Source organism: Sciurus carolinensis, chromosome 13 (assembly GCF_902686445.1).
Source record: "Sciurus carolinensis chromosome 13, mSciCar1.2, whole genome shotgun sequence".
Classification (NCBI taxonomy): domain Eukaryota; kingdom Metazoa; phylum Chordata; class Mammalia; order Rodentia; family Sciuridae; genus Sciurus; species Sciurus carolinensis.
In genome coordinates this window covers 34,962,857-34,971,213 of record NC_062225.1, presented here as the reverse complement: position 1 = coordinate 34,971,213, position 8,357 = coordinate 34,962,857, and positions in this window count along the sequence as shown.

Genomic DNA, 8,357 nt, shown 5'->3' with positions numbered 1-8,357 from the left:
AAACAAACGAAAAGGACAAGTAAAAAACCAAAAATAAGCCAAAATGACCAGGAATATGAATCATAGCTCAATAATAACCCTGAATGTCAATGGCCTAAATTCAATAATCAAAAGACATAAACTAGCAGATTGGATCAAAAAGAAAGGCCCAACAATATGCTGCCTTCAAGAGACTCATATCATAGAAAAAGACATCCACAGACTGAAGGTGAAAGGATGGGGAAAAACATACCATGAACATGGATCCAGTAAAAAAGCAGGGGTCTCCATACTCATATCAGATAAAGTGGACTTCAAACCTAAGTTAGTCAGAAGGAATAAAGAAGGACATTTCATACTACTTAAGGGAAGCATAAAACAGCAAGATATAACAATTTTAAATATTTATACCCCAAACAATGGAGCATCAATGTATATCAAACAAACCCTTCTCAATTTTCAGAATCAAATAGACCAAAACACATTAATAGTGGGGGACTTTAACACACCACTCTCACCACTGGATAGATTCTCCAAACAAAAACTGAATGAAGAAACTATAGAACTAAATAATACAATCAATGCTACAGACTTAATGGATATTTAGAGTATTTCATCCATCATTGAGTAAATATACTTTCTTCAGCAGCTCATGGATCCTTCTCCAAAATAGACCATATACTATGTCACAAAAAAGCCATTAGTAAATACAAAAAAATAGAGATATGACCTTGTATCCTATTAGACCCTAATGGAATGCAATTAGAAATGAATGATAAAATCACAAACAAAAACTACTCATATAGCTGGAGACTAAATAATATGCTACTGAATGATGCAATGATGACAGAAGACATAAGGGAAGAAATAAAAAAATTCTTAGAGGTAAATGAGAACAATGAAACAATATATCAAAATCTCTGGGACACTATGAAAGCAGTACTAAGAGGAAAGTTCATTGCATTGAGCTCATACATTAAAAAAATAAAAAGTCAACAACTAAATGACCTAACATTACACCTTAAAGCCCTAGAAAAAGAAGAACAGATCAACACCAAAAATAGTAGAAGACAGGAAATAATTAAAATCAGAACTTAAATCAATGAAATTGAAACAAGAGAAACAATTCAAAAAATTGACAAAACAAAAAGTTGGTTCTTTGAAAAAGTAAACAAAATTGATAAACCCCTAGCCACACTAACGAAGAGAAGGAGAGAGAAAACTCAAATTACTAGAATTCATGATGGAAATGGAAAGATCACAACAGAAACCATTGAAATACATAACATAATTAGAAGCTACTTTGAAAATCTATACTCCAACAAAATAGAAAATATCAAAGACATCGACAAATTTTTAGAGACATATGATCCTCCCAACCTGAATCAGGAAAGGTACACAATCTAAATAGATCAATTTCAAACACTGAAATAGAAGAAGCCATCAAAAGCCTACCAACCAAGAAAAGCCCAGGACCAGATGGATGCTCAGCCGAATTCTATAAGAAGAACTGATACCAATACTCCTCAAAGTATTTCAGGAAATAGAAAAGGAGGGAACCCTTCCAAATTCATTCTATGAGGCTAGTATCACTCTGATAACAAAACCAGACAAAGACACATCAAGGAAAGAAAACTTTAGACCAATATCCCTGATGAACATAGATGCAAAAATCCTTAACAAAATACTGGCAAATTGCATACAAAAATATATTAAAAAGACAGTGCACCATGATTAAGTGGGGTTTATCCCAGGGATGCAAGGTTGGTTCAACATCGGGAAGTAAAAAAATGTAATTCATCACATCAATAGACTTAAAGTTAAAAATCACATGATTATTTCAATAGATGCTGAGAAAGCATTTGATAAAATGCAGCACCCCTTCATGCTCAAAACACTAGAAAAAATAGAAATAGTAGGAGCATACCTCAACAATGTAAAGGCTATCTATGCTAAGCCCATGGCCAACATCATTCTTAATGGAGAAAAACTGAAAGCATTCCCTCTGAAAACTGGAACAAGACAGGGATGCCCTCTTTCACCACTTCTATTCAACATCGTCCTTGAAACACTTGCCAGAGCAATTAGACAGACCAAAGAAATTAAAAGGATTCAAATAGGAAAAGAAGAACCTAAATATAGGATGACATGATCCTATATTTAGAAGATTCAAAAAACTCCACTAGAAAACTTCTAGAACTAATAAATGAATTCAGCAAAGTAGCAGGATATAAAATCAATACACATAAGTCTAATGCATTTCTATTCATAAGTGATGAATCCTCTGAAAGAGACATTAGGAAAACCACTCCATTCATGGTAGCCTAAAAAAAAAATAAAATACTTGGGAATTAATCTAACAAAAGAGGTGAAAGACCTCTACAATGTAAACTACAGAACATTAAAAAAAGAAATTGAAGAAGACCTCAGAAGATGGAAAGATCTCCCATGTTCTTGGATAGGCAGAATTAACATTGTCAAAATGACCATTCTACCAAAAGTGCTATACAGATTCAGTGCAATTCCAATTAAAATCCCAATGATGTACCTTACAGAAATAGAGTAAGCATTCATGAACTTCATCTGGAAGAACAAGAGACCTCAAATAGCCAAAACAATCCTGAATAGAAAAAGTGAAAAGGAGGTATCACAATACCAGACATTAAACTATACTACAGAGCAATAGTAACAAAAAAGCATGGTATTGGCACCAAAATAGAAAGGCAGACCAAAGGTACAGAATAGAGGACACAGAGACAAAACCACATAAATATAGTCACCTCATACTAGACACAGGAGCCAAAAACATACAATGGAGAAAAGATAGCCTGTTCAACAAATGGTGCTGGCAAAACTGGAAATCCATGTGCAGTAAAATGAAATTAAACCCCTACCTCTCACCCTGCACAAAACTCAACTCAAAATAGATCAAAGACATAGGAATTAGACCAGAGAGACCCTGCACCTAATAGAAGACAAAGTAGACCTGAATCTTCATCATGTTGGCTTAGGATCAGACTTTCTCAACAAGACTCCCAAAGCACAGGAAATCAAAGCAAGAATCAATAAATGGGATGGACTCAAACTGAAATGCTTTTTCTCAGCAAAGGATACAATCAAGAATGTGAAGAGAGATCCTACAGAGTAGGAGAAAATCTTTTCCACACAAACTTCAGATAGAGCACTTATCTCCAAAATTTATAAAGAACTTACAAAACTTTACACCAAAAATACAAAGAACCCAATCAAAAAATGGGTCAAGGAACTGGACAGACACTTTACAGAAGAAGATACACAGGCAATTAATAAATATATGAAAAAGTGTTCAACATCTCTAGTAATTAGAGAAATGCAAATTAAGACAACTCTAAGATTTCATCTTACTCCAATTAAAATGGCTATTATCAAGAACACAAAGAATAAAAGATGTTGGCATGGATGTGGGGAAAAAGGCACACTTTAACATTGCTTGTGGAGTTGCAAATTGGTGCAACCACTCTGGAAAGCAGTATGGAGAATCCTTAGAAAACTTGGAATGGACCCACCTTTTGACCCAGTTATCCCACTCCTTGGTTTATACCCAATGGACCTAAAATCAGCAAACTACAGTAACACAGCCACATCAATGTTTATAGCAGCTCAGTTCACAACAGCTAGATTGTGGAAACAACCTAGATACCCTTCAACAGAAGAATGGATAAAGAAACTCAGGTATATATACACAATGGAATACTATTCAGCCATAAAGAAGAATAATATTATGGCATTTGCAAATAAATGGATGGAATTGGAGAATATCATGCTAAGTGAAATAAGCCAAGCTCAAAAAACCAAAGGCCAAATGTTCTCCCTGTAAGTGGAGAACGATATGTAATGGGGGTGGGAGGTGGGAAATGAGAGAATAATGGGGGAACTTTAGATTATGTAGAGGAAAATGAGAGGGAGGGGGTATGAAAAAAATGGTGGAATGAGACAGACATCATTACCCTATGTACACGTATGATTACAGGAATGGTATGAATCTACATTGTGTACAACCATAGAAATGAAATGATGTACCCTATTTGTGTACAATGAATCAAAATGCAGACTGTAAAAAATTAAAAGCTAAATAAAAAAAATAATAATAATAAAATGTTTTCCTATTCATTTTTTAACAACTTAAAAGTAGACCCAGGAGGTGTTGGAATTAATACTCCATTTCTCCCTTGAATTTTCTGCACATCTGAGAAAGGGCATTAAAAAATTTGTTCCAGATTACCAATCCAAGACTATTTTATAGCCAACAGTGATGTTGATGGTCTTGTCCTTTTGCAGAGAGGACAGATTTATTTATGTCAAATGTAATTAGAGATAATGTTTCCTTTTGGAAAAGATTGAACACGTTTATCAAGAGTCTCCTTATAAATGCAGGAATTTCCTGAATTTGAAGTTCTTCATATGTGAGATCAACAGTGAGGACAGCATTCACCTGGGTCACTCTGCATCACTCTGCAGAACCTCAAGGGAAGGGAATTATGTAGGAACATGAGGTTCCTGCATCTTGATGGCTTGTGAATAGTATTCATCTATTTTTGATCCAGAAATCTTGTGCCTTCTGCCAGCCTCCTGAAATGGTGGTGGCTAATTTGTTAGCCTGTAAACTGGGGAAAATCCCTGCATGGTCTCTGACAGAGAAACTACACAGTCTCTCCCAGGGAAAGACAGATTAAAAGCGTAAGTCATAAGTAAACCGGATAGAATCGGAACTAACGATACAATGGTAGTGGACTTGGACTACCTGGAGCAGTCAAAATAAGCAAGGTAGACAAGATAACACCAATGGAAGTTGTTGCAAGAGCATATCAGTGAATGTTGAAAAAAAAAACTTAATAAGGTCATTATAGTCCGATTATAATACTGTACTGTATCAGGCAGAACTAGTTCGAATGTGTAAACAAGGTGGAATATAGACCAATGTGGAGAAATAACAATATATCTATTAATGAGGAGCTGGTTTAGAAAGCTGGCATGCCTTGCAACCTGATTACAGGAGAATTGAGGAGCGTTGGTACCATGCACATGTGTTGACAGGGACGGTTAGAAGCAAATTAAAAGAGGATTTTTTTCAGGAAGGTTCAATAGTAGGATTTGAGTTTTGGAAACTACAATAGACTGGACAAATTGTGAAGTAACTAAAAAATCTGAATTAAAATGATTTTTGAAGTATTTTCATATGTTAAAATGATACTTAATATCATTTCTCCAAAGAGAATATTTGCAACTTGGTAGTGCATAATGTTGTTGGGAGAAACACATAGAAAGAACACTGGGACATCCAGTGCAACATCTTTTATTTCACAGGTGGAGTTGAGACTGAAAGAATGGAGATTTGCTACCATATTCACTGGAAGAGTTTGGGCTCTACCATTTATTTCCTGAGAGCAGCATTGAAGGAATAAGGATTAGGTGATGAAGCAATGCTATAAAGAGACCAAGGACAGTAAAGGAAGATGAGAGTCACTGAGAAGTGTGAGCTCTAAAAAGAAGTACAATTTTAAAACTAATCCATATCCTCTAGAAGTTGTGGAAGGGAACGAAGACATGGTGACCACAGGTGCAAGCAGTGATATCTTTTGAATCTGATGAGAAATTAATTGGTTTTGGCTGAAGGTATTGTTTTAGTTAGCTTGTCATTGCTGAGACCAAAATATCTGGCAAGAGTCACTTACAGGAGGAAAAGTTTAATTTGGCTCATGGTTTCAGAAATTTATTTTATGGTTGGCTGACTCCATAGCTTTGGTCCTGAGGTGACACAGAAAGAACATCAGGTAGAATGGTGTGTGCAGGAGAGCAGCTCAGACATGACAGCCAGATAGGAAAGAGAGAGAGAGAAAGAGACAGAGAGAGATAGAGAGAACACTCTGCTCACTAGGGGCGAAATGTGAACACAAAGGCACACCCCTAGTGACCTCCTTCCTCCACTCGCACCATAACTGCCTGCTGTTTAATCACTTGGTTAATCCATCGGTGGATAAATTCACTCACTACATTATGGCTCTAATCATCTCATCATTTCACCTCTGAACATTCTTGTATTTTCTCATACATTAGTGTGGGACACCTCATATCTAAACAATAACAGGTATATAAGTTTGTTAAAGCTTTCGTGAGAAATTTTGTATAGAAATATTTATAATGAATCAATCAGTACAAAATACATTTAGCACCAACATTTAGAAATAAAAGGGGCTGAAAGTGTTGATTTCCAACTTGACCAAATCTCTACTGTTCATTTAGAATCAACTTAAACATATCACTGTAGATATAGAAACATATCTTGATGTATTGTAATTAACATTTAATATTCCAATAATGAGAGAAAATAGATAAAATAAAGTTGATAATCAACTATTTAATAATTTAAATCATGTCTTTAAACAAATATTAAGAATGGTAAACATAAATATTATATCCCATATGCCCATTGACTTTCTATTCCTCTAGTCTTCCTGACAGATATAATTAATGGATTGGAAAAATTTTAATAATAACCTAAAACAAATACCATGGGAAAAATACTCTTGTAATTATACTGAAAAAAGATGTAGGTTCAATTCATGTTTTACTAATTTATCTATTTGTCCATCTGAATACTACTGTTACTTTATCAGAAAAGATTAACCTTTTTATTTCTGTGTTTTAGAGATAAAGAAAGTGAGAACTAGAGAGTTTAATTAAATTGCCCAAGATCAAAAAATAAATATATCATAAAACTTTGGTTAAAAACTTGACATACTCATTTCATTTAACTTTATATCCACCAGACTATTAAGAACACATTTAGAGTCATACCAAGCATGTGTGTAGGAGAATTATGCATACTAAATTTATTACAGCTAATATTTATTAGTGTCATCTACATTCATATTGAACAAAACCTATCAGATTGATATTATTCATCTTCCAAGCCTTCTCTCCATGAGATTTTATAAAAACAATAACAATAATTTCTTGAAAGATACTGTGGCTAATGTCCATCACATGAGCCAATGTTGAATGATAGGATGTCACATTTTTTCTTATTGTAGTAGATATTACAATGTTATCATGAAACAAAATTTACTATTTGCTTCTTTTACTCTTTTCCTATTATTTTTCTTTAGGCCTTTCCTGATTCTCATCTCTACTTATTTTGAATCTCTTTTTTGGCTACATATTGCTAAATTGCAAACAAATAAATTTAATTGGTTAATGTCAAAAATCTGAGTACTTTCACAGATGTTTGAATTTTCACATAGGTTTCCTTAGAATGAACATTTTATTGGTAATATTGCAAGTCTATAAGTTACAAATTTTAAGTAAGAGGTTTTTCTCCTGTATTTAAAGCCATACCTTTCAAGCCTTCCACACAGCCAGACCTTCTCCAAATTAAGGCCTATGGTGTGCAAACTTCAATAATAGTTTTGAATAGCTATTCTATTTTATTTTATTTTATTTCCTTTTTAAAACTTCAAAGCACATAGCTGCATCACATTTATTTACCATGTTATTTCAGCTTGGGAAACCATTTTAAGAACTAGAAATAGGTACATAAATGACACGTTAAATTTTCATCAGCAAGTCAGTGAAGTGTTTTCCTATTTGACACATCATAGTGTGTAATGAAACATAATGGTGTGAAACTGCTAAGTTGAAAAACACTGTGTGAAGCCTGCCCAGAATGGGAAAAAGTCCTTTTTACAATATGAATCACAGTTAAAAGGGTAGTGATATGTTTGAGATTGTTTTAATAAAATGATTTGCATGGACTTTTATCCTTCTGATATTTTGTTTTTTAAGTATATATACTCTGAATAAAATCTCTTCCAATTGTACTACGGCTCAAAATAGGTGACTTCCTAATAAGAAGTTGAATTCAATTCAAAAATTTCTTCATTAATAAAAATGAAAACAAAAGCAAAACCAAATCTATAATTTTTTGAAACTTTATTTAAATGCTTTATGCGTATTATTTTTTTTCATTTCCAAAAGTATATGAAGATACAATGATTTTTCTTGCTTTCCAAATTAACAAACTGAGACTTCAAAGATACTAAGTGGTTTTCTAAGGCGCAAGGTGGGTTACTAGAAGTCAGCTTGCCCCTTTTTGCCTTCAGAGATCATATTTCTCATTGCAAAAGTAATTGAGTAATTTTGTAAGTTCCATTAAAACTATAGCAAAGACTAGGAAATTAAAATGCCAGAAAAGTAATGCAGCATGTTTTAATTGTTATAGTTGTATTGAGGTGGTAAGGAGAAAAGACCTAATCCCTTTAAGATTAGCTTCGTGAAGGGTGTGGTGTTTCAGGTGAGGATTAAAGAATAGCTATAATTTGGATAAATTATACAAAATAATC